Genomic DNA, 17832 nt, shown 5'->3' with positions numbered 1-17832 from the left:
TTCCTAAAAGAAAAATCATCGTTTACGTAATATGTTGTCGCTGGTGTTGTTGTAGATAATTTCGAGGATCAAAAACGATAAAACGCTACTTCTTTTCTTTTCACTACGGATTTCGTGTTGTTTGAGTATATATATCCATTAATTTTTTTCCGTTTCCATAGTACTGTGCATATGTAATTACGTTTCATCGTATATGTAATATGGTGCATATTCTTTGTTGGTGTAGATGATTTCCTGGCATACGAAGAAGGGCGACAGGGAGGGGTATGTGCTGGAGATACGCGGGAGCCATCTCACATCTCATGTAAGTGTATATTCTAAAAAAGTATATTTTTTTTTGTTTCCTGTAATTTCCGTGTGTAAATGATTTTATTATTAGATCATTATATTTCAGGTGATATAGAGGAAATGAATCGATGAATCTTCCCAAATTCAGGCGAGGGCGAAATGCCACAGTGGGTAGAGGAGATGGCGAGAGACCTTCGTCGTCGTGAGGGGATGAAGAAGATGCGAAGGATCCAGAGCGAAACAGGTAATATATATATCCCCTCTGCTTACAAATAATCAGTATTCTTTCTTACCCTGCAGCAGTAGTGGTGGCAGGCGGTGTCTAGAACGTTGTACTTAATTTTGTTTCTTTATTCTACAGCGGTTGCATTAGGGGAACATTCCCCGCAATACGCCGTGGCTCGGGTGCCGGGGGCGGCATCCTTGAGCCCTCGGTTCTAGATGTACCCATGTCCGGTTAATGGCTAACGCTACAGATCAGTTTGCATGGAGATGAATTTATTTATGAAAATACAAAGTACAGTCACCAACAAACTTTACATATTCACATACTCCTTTACCTTTAACCCAAATGAATACAGACTCATTTACAGATATTTTTCTCTTATTACGAGTATACAAAGAAAGTGCTGAAGTAGAAATATAAGCAGATTTACCAAAGTCTTTATTTGCAAGTTCTGCCATATGGTAAGTACGATAGGCAATAATGTCTCTATCAACAAAACTTTCAAGTCCAGGAACAGTAGGTACTCCTGTACCTCCACGTACAATGGCTACAGTGAGCCAACCATTACCATGTGAGAATGTATCATTAATGTCAATACTAAAATTAAGTTTACAACCACAGAAAACACAAGGTCCGTCGACAAGTGCAGTAGCAGCAACACTCTCGACTGGAATGCGATTCTTCTTGTCGCCTGCTGTTGTGGCGAACTCGATGTTCTGTTCGGCGTGCTTTGCCGGAAGAGCGCCGCTAGTCGCTGCGCAGGAAGCCGTTGCCGCCACCACCCGCGCCCCCGCCCCCGCCACCACCGCCGCCACGGCCGCCACAGCACCGCCCTGTCGTCCATGGGCCGCCCTCCCTCAGGCTAGCGGGTCAGGGCTGCAACAACGAGTCTGCTCGCAGTGTCTCCTCCTCCTCCTCCCTCGCCGTCACGTCCTTATCGATCACACGAGTTGCAGCATACACCCCTGTCCACCTCGCCAACTCCATCGACTAGTTGTAGTTACAATATTAGTAATAGAGAAGATCCTGTGGTTAGTGGCAGTTCCCTCTCCAGTTCGTTTAGTGAAGGACATCAGATCAGTGACACCATACCACAGTTAGAATACTCGGTGATAGCAGACGCCTTTGAGGAGCGACTCTCGTTGACGGGGATCGAGAACCTGGCAGGAGGGTAACGCGATCCAATTGGTTTTCTAAGGGCGTCCGTTCCTGTTGTTGAAACGGAGCTGCTCAAGGTATTCAATGATCTGCAGCATCCCACCATCAAATGCAGTGCGGTGTTCCGCATCGAACTATCGCACCCCCCAAAAGGTTATTCTGGTGTTGAAGAGATAACTCTTCATTATCTTTGGGAGGAAAATGGCGTGATAACGCGTAGCACGTCAATCGCCGAGTGGTTTCGTAAATCCACCTTGAGTGCTATGCTGGCCCAAGATGGAAGTCAGAGGGTCAGCTAAAGCACTCAGCCAAATACTACACGTGGGCATCCATACACATGTCTGTGATCTGGTAAATGGAGGGTGTAGCTATATCAAACTCCGCAAAGATATAGCTAATAAGTGAGCATGCTTTAATGTCGAAAATAAAACCGACCAGTCTTCTTCTGCATGGTCAATCCTGGCTTCCGAAAAAAATTACACAAAGATCCGCAACACACAACTCAGTACGGCAGATATCTTGACATTCATAAGTGTTATAACTTTGATGGTATCGAGTTCCCCATCAAGATCCAGGACATACCTAAATTTGAGGCGCACAATACTGGAATATCGGTTCATGTTTATGGCCAGGAGAGGAAAAGCATGTCAGATGAGCAAGACAAGCATACTGTTATCGACCCCCTCCATTTCTCAAAATTTGCGGGTGAGCGTGAGCTGCATGTAAACATGCAGCTCTTCCCTGGAGGTGATAATTATCACTATGTTTGAACCAAAGAGATGTCCCACTCCTTTCCACCCAACTGAGTAATCATAATGGTAAGCAGCATATTTGCTTAAGGTGTCTCAATGTCTTTTCCTCAGATAAACTATTAGTGGCGCATCTAGTAGATTTTGCTTCCAAGGACCCGGTACATGTTATTACGCCTACTGAGGAAAATAAATTCATAAAGTTTAAGAATGCTCACCACCAGGAGCGATGCCCATTTGTAATGTACGCCGACATTGAATGCCTTCTCGCTCCTGTGACCTGTTGTGAGGTGAGCACGCAGCCTCACATACCACCTTTACAGAAAAACATGTACCATATGTGACAGTATCATCCTATGATTCCAGTATTAACCACTAAAAATCTTATGTCAGGGATAATACTACGGTTTGGCCACTCACTGAGCTCGAAAAACTTTCATGAGAAGTTCACAAGCTTTACAGCGACAATGTTCCCATGACCATATCGAAGGAGACTGAAGATCTGTACAATAATTCGGTTGACTGCCATATCTGTGGGCCGCCGTTACACAAAAATCGGAAATGCTGCTGCTTGAACGTAAAGGTACCGTGGCTTATGTTCCGACATATCACCACACGTTTGTAGGGAGTATTCAAACTACTACTCACATAAAAAAGAAAAGTTACATATATCTAGTCGTAATGGAAGGATAGATAGGACATGGTGAATTGTGATTTCAACACACTTACGAGTATACCCGAAAGTAAGTGGTGATAGATTCATTTCGTAAACGGCTGCACAATATAGCAATGCAAGTGTTCAACTGGACCTCCTATAGTGTACAAGCGGGACGAGCAATATGGCTGTAACAAAACGTCCCCTCATCGGTACCCCAAAGCATATCCTCGCATTTTCCTTGTTCTTCTATGGATAGTGGTGTTGATTACAGTACACCAACCCGTGTCCATGATGTCTTTCCAAGCATTATGTCCGCTGGTGTGGTATTCATTATCACATAGTGCCGGACACCTTCATAACACTTGTTTGAGAGAATCTTGACAGGATGCAGCACCTTCCAGAAGCGCTGATTCGAAGACTTTGTCATAATTTCCTAGTACTGAGAAGAATCGAGACAATTAGAAAGTGTCAGTGTAGGCATAAAATGATTTGTTCTGGCGCTGTACAGGTATAAGAGATAACTGCACTGTTTGTGTAAAATGTGTCTATATTGCAGTGTGATGTTACTGCAGGTTATGTTGTGGCATGAGCAAAGAAAAAGAGTGTGAGTCCTATCGGGCGGGACGTATAGATTCGGATAACCACGAGGGTATGACAGAGATTTTTATGTGGAAAATTATATGCACTATACAGTGTGGTCCATTTATAGTGACCGGGCCAAATATCTCACGAAATAAGCATCAAACGAAAAAACTACAAAGAACGAAACTCATCTAGCGTGAAGGGGAAAAAACCAGATGGCGCTATGGTTGGTCCGCTAGATGGCGCTGCCATAGGTCAAACGAATATCAACTGCGTTTTTTTAAAAATAGGAACCCCCATTTTTTATTGCATATTCGTGTAGTACGTAAAGAAATATGAATGTTTTAGTTGGGCCACTTTTTTCGCTTTGTGATAGATGGTGCTGTAATAGTCACAAACGTATAAGTGCGTGGTATCACGTAACATTCCGCCAGCGCGGACGGTATTTGCTTCGTGATACATTACCCGTGTTAAAATGGATCGTTTACTAATTGCGGAAAAGGTCGATATCGTGTTGATGTATGGATATTGTGACCAAAATGCCCAACGGGAGTATGCTATGTATGCTGCTCGGTATCCTGGACGACATCATCCAAGTGTCCGAACCGTTCGCCGGATAGTTACGTTATTTAAGGAAACAGGAAGTGTTCAGCCACATGTGAAACGTCAACCACGACCTGCAACAAATGATGATGCCCAAGTAGGTGCTTCAGCTGCTGTCGCGGCTAATCCGCACATCAGTAGCAGACACATTGCTCGAGAATCGGGAATGTCAAAAACGTCGGTGTTGAGAATGCTACATCAACATCGATTGCACCCGTACCATATTTCTATGCACCAGGAATTGCATGGCGACGACTTTGAACGTCGTGTACAGTTTTGCCACTGGGCAGTAGAGAAATTACGGGACGATGACAGATTTTTTGCACGCGTTCTATTTAGCGATGAAGCGTCATTTACCAACAGTGGTAACGTAAACCGGCATAATATGCACTATTGGGCAGCGGAAAATTCACGATGGCTGCGACAAGTGGAACATCAGCGACCTTGGTGGGTTAATGTATGGTGCGACATTATGGGAGGAAGGGTAATTGTCCCCCATTTTATCGATGGCAGTCTAAATGGTGCAATGTATGCTGATTTCCTACGTAATGTTCTAACGATGTTACTACAATATGTTTCACTGCATGACAGAATGGCGATGTACTTCCAACATGATGGATATCCGGCATATAGCTCGCGTGCGGTTGAAGCGGTATTGAATAGCGTATTTCATGACTGGTGGATTGGTCGTCGAAGCACCATACCATGGTCCGCACGTTCACCGGATCTGACGTCCCCGGATTTCTTTCTGTGGGGAAAGTTGAAGGATATTTGCTATCGTGATCCACCGACAACGCCTGACAACATGCGTCAGCGCATTGTCAGTGCATGTGCGAACATTACGGAAGGCGAACTACTCGCTGTTGAGAGGAATGTCGTTACACGTATTGCCAAATGCATTGTGGATGACGGACATCATTTTGAGCATTTCTTGCATTAATATGGTATTTACAGGTAATCACGCTGTAACAGCATGCGTTCTCAGAAATGATAAGTTCACAAAGGTACATGTATCACATTGGAACAACCGAAATAAAATGTTCAAACGTATCTACGTTCTGTATTTTCATTTAAAAAACCTACCTGTTACCAACCGTTCGTGTAGAATTGTGAGCCATATATTTGTGACTCTTACAGCGCCATCTATCACAAAGCTAAAAAGTGGTCCAACTAAAACATTCGTATTTATTTACGTACTACACGAATATGTAATAAAAAATGGGGGTTCCTATTTTTAAAAAAACGCAGTTAATATCCGTTTGACCTATGACAGCGCCATCTAGCGGGCCAACCATAGCGCCATCTGGTTTTTCCCCCTTCAAGCTAGACAAGTTTCGTTCTTTGTAGTTTTATCGTTTGACGCTTATTTCGTGAGATATTTCACCCGGTCACGTTCAAAGGACCACAATGTAGATACTGAGATTCGTACCGGAACCACAGCCTTCAACAGGAGACATCTGTACATCGATCAGTGTCAAACTGCATCTGCAATTGTAATATTTAATTGTAGTTACACTGGTAAATACACTCCTGGAAATTGAAATAAGAACACCGTGAATTCATCGTCCCAGGAAGGGGAAACTTTATTGACACATCCCTGGGGTCAGATACATCACATGATCACACTGACAGAACCACAGGCACATAGACACAGGCAACAGAGCATGCACAATGTCGGCACTAGAACAGTGTATATCCACCTCTCGCAGCAATGCAGGCTGCTATTCTCCCATGGAGACGATCGTACAGATGCTGGAAGTAGTCCTGTGGAACGGCTTGCCATGCCATTTCCACCTGGCGCCTCAGTTGGACCAGCGTTCGTGCTGGACGTGCAGACCGCGTGAGACGACGCTTCATCCAGTCCCAAACATGCTCAATGGGGGACAGATCCGGAGATCTTGCTGGCCAGGGTAGTTGACTTACACCTTCTAGAGCACGTTGGGTGGCACAGGATACATGCGGACGGGCATTGTCCTGTTGGAACAGCAAGTTCCCTTGCCGGTCTAGGAATGGTAGAACGATGGGTTCGATGACGGTTTGGATGTACCGTGCACTATTCAGTGTCCCCTCGACGATCACCAGTGGTGTACGGCCAGTGTAGGAGATCGCTCCCCACACCATGATGCCGGGTGTTGGCCCTGTGTGCCTCGGTCGTATGCAGTCCTGATTGTGGCGCTCACCTGCACGGCGCCAAACACGCATACGACCATCATTGGCACCAAGGCAGAAGCGACTCTCATCGCTGAAGACGACACGTCTCCATTCGTCCCTCCATTCACGCCTGTCGCGACACCACTGGAGGCGGGCTGCACGATGTTGGGGCGTGAGCGGAAGACGGCCTAACGGTGTGCGGGACCGTAGCCCAGCTTCATGGAGACGGTTGCGAATGGTCCTCGCCGATACCCCAGGAGCAACAGTGTCCCTAATTTGCTGGGAAGTGGCGGTGCGGTCCCCTACGGCACTGCGTAGGATCCTACGGTCTTGGCGTGCATCCGTGCGTCGCTGCGGTCCGGTCCGGTCCCAGGTCGACGGGCACGTGCACCTTCCGCCGACCACTGGCGACAACATCGATGTACTGTGGAGACCTCACGCCCCACGTGTTGAGCAATTCGGCGGTACGTCCACCCGGCCTCCCGCATGCCCACTATACGCCCTCGCTCCAAGTCCGTCAACTGCACATACGGTTCACGTCCACGCTGTCGCGGCATGCTACCAGTGTTAAAGACTGCGATGGAGCTCCGTATGCCACGGCAAACTGGCTGACACTGACGGCGGCGGTGCACAAATGCTGCGCAGCTAGCGCCATTCGACGGCCAACACCGCGGTTCCTGGTGTGTCCGCTGTGCCATGCGTATGATCATTGCTTGTACAGCCCTCTCGCAGTGTCCGGAGAAAGTATGGTGGGTCTGACACACCGGTGTCAATGTGTTCTTTTTTCCATTTCCAGGAGTGTATGTTCCTGGTTCCCAATATTCCTGTGAGTCTTATGTCTACTTGATGATCTGTAGACCACTTTTGTGGGGTTTAATTGTCAGTGCAATATGGCGATCTGTAAAAAATAGTTCTGCCTCTGAAAGTCACGTCTGCAGAAAACAATGGTGGATGGTGCTTCCACACCGGCAGCAGCAGCAGTTGGATGGGTAAACTCAGTAAGAGACGTGACGGATGGGCTGTCTAATTAGGATTGTTAGGAAGAATGCACCCTGTGCTATTCTGGGGAGCATTGCAACAGATTTGTATAGCGCATCCAGAGGGGGACTTGGTTGTTATTTACATAGACACGTGACATCAGTATAACAATGAGAACCTTTTAGTTGCATCTGCAAGGGTGAGCTGTTGTGCAAACATTTCTCTTGGCACTGGACCCACACCACAGCTATGCGTCATCGCTCTAGCAACAGTGCCTAGGTGTACACCTGTTTTGACAGGTATGTCTTTGGTATCATGTTTGAAAGAGATGCCGCCGCCTAATCCTTGCAGGACCCGAACTGACACCTACGCATGGTTCAGCAGTTGACATCCACGTCGGCACTCTGCAGGGACTGCCGGTGCATCCCAACTCCTGGGGGTATGTGCTGAGTCCGCGGCATCAGAGTCCGGTGTCAGGTGGCAAGTTCTGTGTTTTCTAGCAATCTTTTGTTTAAACTATATTCCATCAATTTCATCGACCAATAGGAAGCTGGGAATTAAAAAAAAATCCCTACATGTGGAGACTATCAATTTAATTAATTTGCATAGTTAATTTGCATAATTTTTTATATCAATGTGGTGTTAGTGGTAGAATAGTTAAGGGGTTGGGGGGGGGGGGGGGAACGGTGACTGGGTGTTTGTGAGCAGAACAGCAGATTAAGTGCAGAATACTAATTTAATGTGCGTAATTTTTATGTAAAATTCAGTACAATAATTTAAGGGTGTGGGGTGGGTGACAAAGAAAGTGCACCAGAAATGACGTTCAAAAAGCATGTGAATTTCTAAATGTGTACCAGAAAATGGTGGTTGGACATATATAATCACCTAATTTTGTATCAATGGCAGTACAATAGTTTAAGGAAATGGGAGTGACATGGAAAACCACTTAACAGAACAATAGGTTAAGTGCTGACATAGGGCCAAACATTAGTTTAAGGCACCCAGAGTACAGTGCCAAACATAAGGTTATGCAACATGTTTTCCCCATGTTATTGCTTCTTACAAGACCTACATCCGTCCAAACAGCAGAGAATGATGAACAAGAGAAATGCAACCCCCACAAACTGAATTTTTTGAAAATAAACAATATACCCTTGAATTCCTTGTTATGAGATCCTTCCTCACCTCCAAAGAGCCACCAATTTTGATATATTCCGTACACTGCCTTGAACCCCATAAATTGTTTAAATAAACAATATTCCATACATTGTCTAAATTGTTAAACAATATTCCATACACTGCAATCGATTTCTAGACAAGTTCTTTAACTAAAAAATAGAATATATTCCATACACTGCCATAAATAATTAATCAATGTTCTATACATTGCCTAAATTGTTTAAATAATATTCCATATGATGCAATCAATTCCCTCCTAATTACTGATCAACTGAGTCTTTTTCCACCAATTTCCAGGAGGGGAGGTTACTGGGGGGTTATTTAATTGATGACTTTAATTAAATAGTTAATCAAATTGATAAGAGTGAGAGGGGCTATTCAATTACCTCAGATCTGAAAGTGTACCTGTAGCTGGGAGGGCAAGGGGGTGGGTTCGGTGTTTCCTGAGGTGGGAGGGGGCACAATAGGTTAAGGAACTGTCAATCAAAAGGAAGGATCCTTTTAGCAGAACAAAAGTTAAGTACCTGTTAGTTAAAGGAGAGCAATTGGTTAATGACCTATCAATCAAAGGAGAACAATAATTTTGCCCCTGATTGTATACAGGACCCTGATGTAGGCAACCTGCACTAACTAAATGCGCTGATGTTCTCTTTGCCCTACTACTAGCGAGTAAGAAAGCATTGTACATTCTTGTAGAAGAACTCATTAAGTCTTGCATATAAATTTTATTTTTATTTTGTGTAGTTTTAATACAATCCATCTAATTTTTAACTTAAAATTTAAATACACTGCTAAATCAGCCATTTCCTTCTCCAGTAATTTGACAAATACACTATAGAAATATTATCTAATTCTAGAACATACAATTTTAATTATCAACTTGTATACTACGTGGAGAATCTTAATATTGACTCCAACAAAGACGACATAAGTGTTACGCATTATGCAGAAGTACTATATTAAAGAAGGAAAAGCATATTTCTCTTAGTCCAGGACATTGTTCTCCATAAAACCGTCAGATAACGGTATCTCCGAATTACGCACAAATAATGTTAACCCACAAGTCCTAAGAGTAACAGTAAGTGTATGAAACACACTTAAACTGTTCCCTGTTAAAGAAATTACATCTTTAAGTGCAGTAATGTGTTATGTGTATAAAAAAGAAAACTGTAGCTGGAAGAGATCAAAGTCAAAAAGCGAAAACTGGAATCTATGGCGAAGACAATCGCCACAAAGGACGAATATCCACATCCACACGACTACTCTACAAGTCACAATTAAGAGCCTGGTAGAGGATTCTTCGAACCACATTGAGACTATTTCTCTGACGTTCCAATCTCTAACAGTTTGTGGGAAAAATGAACGCTTTAGTCTTTCCGTTCGAGCTCTGATTTCTCTTATTTTATTATAATGATCAAATCTGCCTGTGTAGATTGGCGGCAATAAATTTTTTTTCACATTCAGAGGAGAAAGTTGGTGACTGAAATTTAGTGAAAAGATCTCGACACAACCATGAACGCCTTTGTTTTAATAATTGCTGTCCCAGTTCGCTTATCATATTCGTGACACTCTCCTCCCTAATTCATGATGATACAAAACAAGGTGCCCTTCGGTGTTCTTTTTCGAACTGCAGTTGGAAAAAGAAGAAGCTATTGGATGTGCAAGAAAGGTTTACACATTGCTTTAAGCACAGTGCATGGCAAAATCTGCCAACGACTGGGGAACATAAAATATATGCATTTACAATAAACAGCAATGCAAATTGTTCACGTGTCCGAGTAGTGGCCGAAATCAATGGAATCGAGAACGTTTATTCCATTAAAAGATAAACAAACAAATTTTATAAACTTCAGCTACCATTCAGGTCTGCTTATAAAGGGTTAGCAACAGAACAGCCATTTGCAGATTCTGAAACCGATGTAATAACAACTTTTATGAGTACTTATTTGTAAAAACTGTAAATGTTAAGTTCTGTACATAAATTTCACAAGAATATAGAAGAGAAGAGTTGCCAGTGTACACCCAGGAAGATGTGGAGGGTTTTAACAATAGTATTACGCATCAGATAAGAGGCAAAATTAAAATCCCCAAATGCTCTTACCTAGAAGAACTGCAAAAAGGAACAGAGATAATTTTTAAAGCCATACAACAATATTTTACAGGAAGAAAATTAGATATGTACTAGAATTTGAAAATTTTCTTGCTTTGTATTTGTCAAATTACTTGCTAGAGAAGGAAATGGTTGATTCAGGTGTAGATTTAAATTATAAGTTAAAAGTTAAGCTGGATATTATTAAAAGTACACAGAATAAAAAAAGTTGCTGTTTTCCGTGTGCAAATGTATATGCAGGAACTAATAAAGTTCTTGTATGAGAATATATTACACTCTATTATTTGCTGCCGTGCCAAAAATCATAAAAGACACCTATTTACGATGATGTATATGCATGAGACGTGGGTAATTGCATGTACATGAAAAATAGTTAAAATTAGGTAGTTGGAAACATAGCGACCCTCTTTTCGCACATGTGTAGCACAACTGTGTGAAGTGAGTGGGGGCTACTATGTCTGACCTCGATCAATTCCCGGTGGTTTCCCAGTGGCAGGGGAGTTGGAGTGGCCTTGAATATAAATTAATCAAGTGGGTAACTTGACACTAGATGTGTAACCTGATACCTCCCTTATCTTATCGGTGATAAGAATGGAATGCTGTCCTATTCATATGTAGTCACAGAAGAAGTAACACATGAGATCGCATGATGTGCGTAAAATACAGTTGCGATGTAAAGTGTTCCCTCAATAACTACCTGCCGTAACCTAAAGAAATAGCCAATGACTCGACACCATGACGCCAGAAATAACGGCCCACTAAAACACGCTAAGAACGCGACTTCTCTCCAGTTAGAGGCAACTTTCGTGGATCTCGCGTAAGAACCACGAATATAAGTCATGAGAAATTAGGGTTCATACGGAGATATATAAACAGTTGTTTTCCCTCGCTCTATTAGCGAGTGGAACAGGAAAGGAATTGACTCGTAATAGTACAGGGAGATCTCTGCCACGCATCGTATGTTGACTTTGGATTATGTATTTAGATGCGGATGTAGATACTGTCCAGAGATGGTTGTCCCGGGTAGTCTAGAACCCCGATTCATCATTGAATTCAATACAATGCTATTCATCAGCAGTCTATGCTTCCCCGTCACAGCACCACTCCAAACGCAGCTGTTTGAGGACTATGGGACTTAATATCTGAGGTCATCAGTCCCCTAGAACTTAGAACTACTTAAACCTAACTAACCTAAGGACATCACTCACATCCATGCCCGAGGCAGGATTCGGACCTGCGACCGGCAGTCGCGCGGTTCCAGACTGAAGCACCTAGAACGGCTGGGCCACCGCGGCCGGCTGTTTGTGTGGTGGCAGAGTAAACATGGGACGGTCATCTGCTGCTAGTCTCCTACCAATGGTGCGGGTTATCCCAGAATCTTGCAAGGAGTCCAGAGGGGAAGCACGGATGTGAAGGATAGTACAGCGATACTTCTTTGTGGAGATCAGACGTGGTCCACCGAAACCTTGACAACGAGTATGCATGCCCAAACGCTGTCGTGCAGTCCAACATTGAGCTACTGTCACATCCAGATGTCCCACAAATGTGGATTTTGTGGTCTTTAGCCAGACGGCCAAATTTATACCCTCAATGACACTGTCTCACACGATGCCCAGCTCTTCTTGTCATAGAGAACTGCAACTCTAACCATTTCCATACGCACCGATGGTGTGTACGTATACTGTGTACGTATACGAAGTTACATTGACATCCGACTACATCTTCTGAGAGACCCACTTTCATTTGTAAGGCATTGTACATTCAGTTACGGTCTGTAGCGTCATGTTTAAGATAAAGCTAATGAAGGGAAATTGGTTGCTACATTAGGCTAATTCAGACACAGCTTTCGTGACGGGTGGAGCACTTTTGCATCGACGACAGGTATTTAGTTGTTAAAATTAAATGGTAATTTAAGGAATATTATGCATTCTATAGTTTTTGGTTTTATTAGCAGCAGATATCTGGTAAAGAGCGAGTCCAGATTGCATAGAACATTCAGACGTCTTAAAAACAAAAAAATTTTTTGATATAGCGTTCCTGTCACCATTGAACGTCAAGAAATCGCCCTGGAATGCAAGTAATGCTTGAATCTGCACTGGGTGTCCCAGGGGGAGTGATCAATACTCAGGGATGGCAGGAATGAGGCATAAGAGCTATGAGCACTTGTTCATCTTCACTTCTATGAAACACACCTCTTCTATTGAACACGTGCTCACAGGTCTTGAGCTATGCATTTTAGAGCACATGTCTGGCAAACAACTTTTGATTGTTTTGGTCCGTTCGCCTCCTCTGAAAATATGGAAAGCAAAGAACTTGCAATAGAAGACATTTATTTCACAGTATCTAAGATGAAAAAGTGCTCATAACTTTAAGGTATGCATTTTAGAGACCATGTTTACTACACATTTTTGCTTTGAATTATCGTTCCTTTCATATCCCTGAACATTGAGCATTCCTCCTCGGACACCATATATATATCTTACAACAATCTGTAAAGGTTTTTTAAATTACCACTACCAGTCAAAAACTTTGTTAACTATTGTATTATTTATTTATTTTTCTACAAGTTTCGAGGGAATACCTCATCTTCATGGTAAATGGCATTACAAAAACAGTTTCACGATAAGATTATACTAATGTTACAAAGTCTTTTCATAAATGCTATGATTATCTTTGTTCTTCTGGCGTGGCAGTCTCGTTGTGGTGTGGAAACACCTCAGCTAGAGGGAGGACTAGATGGGTAGGAAGAGATGAGAGGAGGAGCCAAACAGAGAAGGGGAACGATAGTGGATAGAGAGAGATGGAAGGAGGAGATAGAGTAATAGAAGTTTGGAATAAATGCATAACCGCGAATTATTTTACAAATAAGTGTTTAACCACGGCTAACTCCACAGGGCCCAGCTCTTCCTCTATATTGCTACCGAGCGAGGTGGTGCAGTTGTTAGCGCCCTGGACTTGCATTCGGGAGGTCGATGGTTTAAATCCGCGTCGGACGATTACGATTTAGGTTTTCGACGATTTCCTTATCTCGCTCAGGTAAGTGTCGTTCCTTAGGTTAGTTAGGTTTAACTAGTTCTAAGTTCTAGGGGACTAATGACCTCAGCAGTTGAGTCCCATAGTGCTCAGAGCCACGCTGCACACCGAGCTACAGAGGCGGACATCCATTATGTAACGTGAGCATATCTCAGAGAACTTCAGTGTCATCTCACATTCTATTAATTGAAAAATAATCAAAGCTTCTGTATAGGTAAGTGAATAATTATATCAACTTAAGCTCCGCCAAAAATTTTATATGGAAGTTTAACAAGAAAAAGCACCGATAATAAAAGGAAATTGTTTGGAAGATTGTTGTACTCATCGGAAAATCACGTGAAGCCACGTGGTACAATCGGTAAAAATAACAGCGTGCAACGCAGCGACACTAAACCGTTGTTAGTGGTGCGAAGGTAGCGTCAAGCGGTAACAGAAGCGCCGAAAACATCGAGAATGGTGGACGTAAGACAGAACGACGGTGTATGATATGAAAGTGCTGTAGAAATATTAAGATAATCAACAATTATAACAAAGTACCGAGGACAGAAAATCGGTATGACAACTGAATAAGAAATTACCAAACAATTGTTATTTCAACTAAGTGGCGAACATGTGGCGCAATCAGTGATAATGTAGTTAAATATGATAGCAGACGGTGCTGTAAAACAAACTGGAAATGGTAAGTGTTATCTCACAAGGAATAACTGGGCGTATATGATTTCATTTAATCATTTACCTACGAATCAATGTCAAGAAAAGAAGACGCAATGAAGTGGAACTCATCGTCATCTTGAAGGTAACACGGGGCACATTATACGCATGTGTAACAGAAAACATCTTAAAAGTAGAAGATACATAGGAACACTGTTTGCCGGCCGGAGTGGCCGAGTGGTTCTAGGCGCTACAGTCTGGAACCGCGCGATCGCTGCGGTCGCAGGTTCGAATCCTGCCTCGGGCATGGATGTGTGTGATGTCCTTAGGTTAGTTGGGTTTAAGTAGTTCTAAGTTCTAGGGGACTGATGACCTCAGTAGTTAAGGCCCATAGTGCTCAGAGCCATTTGAACCATTTTTTAACACTGTTTCATGATAAAGACTCTGGAACTTCAATGATCAAGATTAAAGTTTGCATGTCGCAGAGTCTCTCACTAACATTTCATTGTAGCCATATCAGATCATATGAACAAATACAATGTATGCTGCACAAATAAACACTTAAAAATTAACCCTTGAAACTCAAAAACAGTAAATATACAATAGCAGACACGCTGTACTTAGCTTTTCATTCAAATGGTTCAAATGGCTCTGAGCACTATGGGACTTAACATCGTGGTCATCAGTCCCCTAGAACTTAGAACTACTTAAACCTGCCCGCATCTCGTGGTCGTGCGGTAGCGTTCTCGCTTCCCACGCCCGGGTTCCCGGGTTCGATTCCCGGCGGGGTCAGGGATTTTCTCTGCCTCGTGATGGCTGGGTGTTGTGTGCTGTCCTTAGGTTAGTTAGGTTTAAGTAGTTCTAAGTTCTAGGGGACTGATGACCATAGATGTTAAGTCCCATAGTGCTCAGAGCCATTATACTTAAACCTAACTAACCTAAGGACATCATACACATCCATGCCCGAGGCAGGATTCGAACCTGCGACCGTAGCAGTCGCGCGGTTCCGGACTGAGCGCCTAGAACCGCTGGACCACCGCGGCCGGCTGGCTTTTCATGTCGGGATAGGTCTCATTACAGTTACTTGTCTTCAATTGCTCTGAATACAAAACCACATCGTATGGTTCCCTGTTTTCATTACGTTTATACTTTTTCGATATGTTGGTTACGCATTACTTAGTCCATATACTGACATGAACATTTGCAGCGAATCAACATTAATACAGAAGTACCTTGGTCCACTTTCGTTCAGAGGTGTGTGCATAAATGTGACAGAAATATGTATAGAATATCCTGAATATGTATGTTGGGAAAAAGTTATCTGAATTCTAGCTTCTCTTCTCACTGGTTTCTTACACTCTGCAAGTTATCTAGAACATCAGTCACGACATTGCCGATGCCTCCATTTCGCTTTCCGTCGATGATACCACTAACTCTTGTGGAGGATACATTTGTAATGTGATCAATTTGAATCTGAATCGAAATGAACCCGGAACGCCTCGTCCGTCACAGGGATTGCACAAAAATATGGAAACACAGCAAGAAAGACATCCTTGAACATAAACAAAAATGCTGACCAGGCCTGCAGGTTGCGCTGTTCTATTTGACCACGAACATTACCTATGCAATATTCTCAATAAGTTTCAGGTATCAGTTGTGGTTAGAATAGTGTTATGTGTAGTTTTGAGTGCTTTATGTCGGAGCGAAGTGAATTCTAATGTAGGAAAATCGTTGCTACTCGTATGGTGGATGCTTCCGTAACCGAGGGAGCCGAAGTGTTTGCTCTTTGAAGATGCATCGTGCAGAAGATTTATACTGCGTGCAGGGAAAACGGAAAATTATTATCCACTAAATCACAACGTGGACGAAACTGCATGTTGAGTGTTCGTGATAGGCGGTCATTGAAGAGGATTTACAAATTCGTAACGATTTGACGTGTAATGTTCTACGAAGACCGTACGGTAAATGAACTTGGGCGTACCTGGCAACAAACTAGATCTACGTACATACATCATACAAATCCTCCGAAGGACAATACACAACATTTCTTATTTCATTAAGAGTGATGAAATTTTCTGCGAGACTGCCACTCAACTTATCTCTAATATGCCAGAGTAATACCAATTTTGTATGCGGACATCTCTAACGAAATACTTACATCACTGCGTATGTTTTATCGAGAAATGTTGTTCCAGATTAAGAAAAAAACTAGCTTAATCCTGGGTCTATTTAAAAAGTGATGCCTTGTGGCTAGTAAAACTACAGTGGAATATTTAGCACTATTTTTGTGCTCCTTGTGGCTTTTCGTCTGGATGAAAACAGAGCGACCAACATTTTTAACAAATAAAGCAAAAATGAGGTGAAATATTTAATCCCGTTGTGCAGCTGTACACTGCTTCTGACAGCTGTTAATGTCGCTTTTTGGCGTTTTTAATCAGTTCTGAGGCCGCAAATACACCCAGGGCACAGGACCAGTAGGGAATAGTCTATCCACTGGAGTGGCCTGTGTTCCTTTGCAGCCTCAGATCTGATTAAAAACGCCAAAAAAGCGACATTAAAAGCTGTCGACTCCAGTGGATAACTACACGACAGGGTTATATGGGATATCTTCCATGCCAGAGGTCATTTCCGCATGGTGCAGTATATAAATAAATTTTAGCAACAAATATATTTAACGTAGTCATCAATAAGGAGCTAGTATGTGAGGAAACTGTTGTCGTTGTAGTGGCCCGGAGTTGGCATGTTTGATCTAATAGATTTCGGTTTGTCTTTAACTTTATTCTTTTTGTCTGTCGATCCCATTAATTCACTGTGAAGACTGTTGAATATTTTTATGGTTGCATAATATGCCTATTTCTGTGCCATAGTAAGGTTAGCTCACAGGGCTCCTTCTGGAGAAGAGCGGCCTTCATCTCTCCTTCTGGTCACCTAGAACGACGGTTTTCGGGCGAATACTGTGACGGTTCCTTCAAACATTCAGCGGTCGATTTACTGTTCCATTCTTATCCAAACCGAGCTTCTCTCAAATGACTTCGCCGCCGTCACGACGCGAAAACCGCAAAAAATTTTCTGTCTGCGTACCAGTAGTATAAACCCTCTTTTATCTGTCGCCAAAGTAGTGGCAGACTAAACAATTCCTGATATTGAAGCTCTTTTAAACTGCCAATAACAAGGTAGAATCGAGCGAGGTGGCGCAGCGGTTAACACACTGGACTCGCATTCGGGAGGACGACGGTTCAAACCCGCATCCGTCCATCCTGATTTAGGTTTTCGGTGATTTCCCTAAATAGCTTCTGGCAAATGCCGGGATTGTTCCTTTGAAAGGGAACGGCCGACTTTCATCCCCATTCTTCCCTAATCCGACGGGACTTATGACCTCACTGTTTGGTCCCTCCCACAAATCAACCAACGAACCAATCAACAAGGTAGAGGAGAAGAGAGAGAACTGCGGACTTATTTGTCACCA

Source organism: Schistocerca piceifrons, chromosome X (assembly GCF_021461385.2).
Source record: "Schistocerca piceifrons isolate TAMUIC-IGC-003096 chromosome X, iqSchPice1.1, whole genome shotgun sequence".
Classification (NCBI taxonomy): Eukaryota; Metazoa; Arthropoda; class Insecta; order Orthoptera; family Acrididae; genus Schistocerca; species Schistocerca piceifrons.
The sequence above is the reverse complement of the archived record's forward strand: the minus strand, read 5'-3'. Positions refer to the sequence as shown.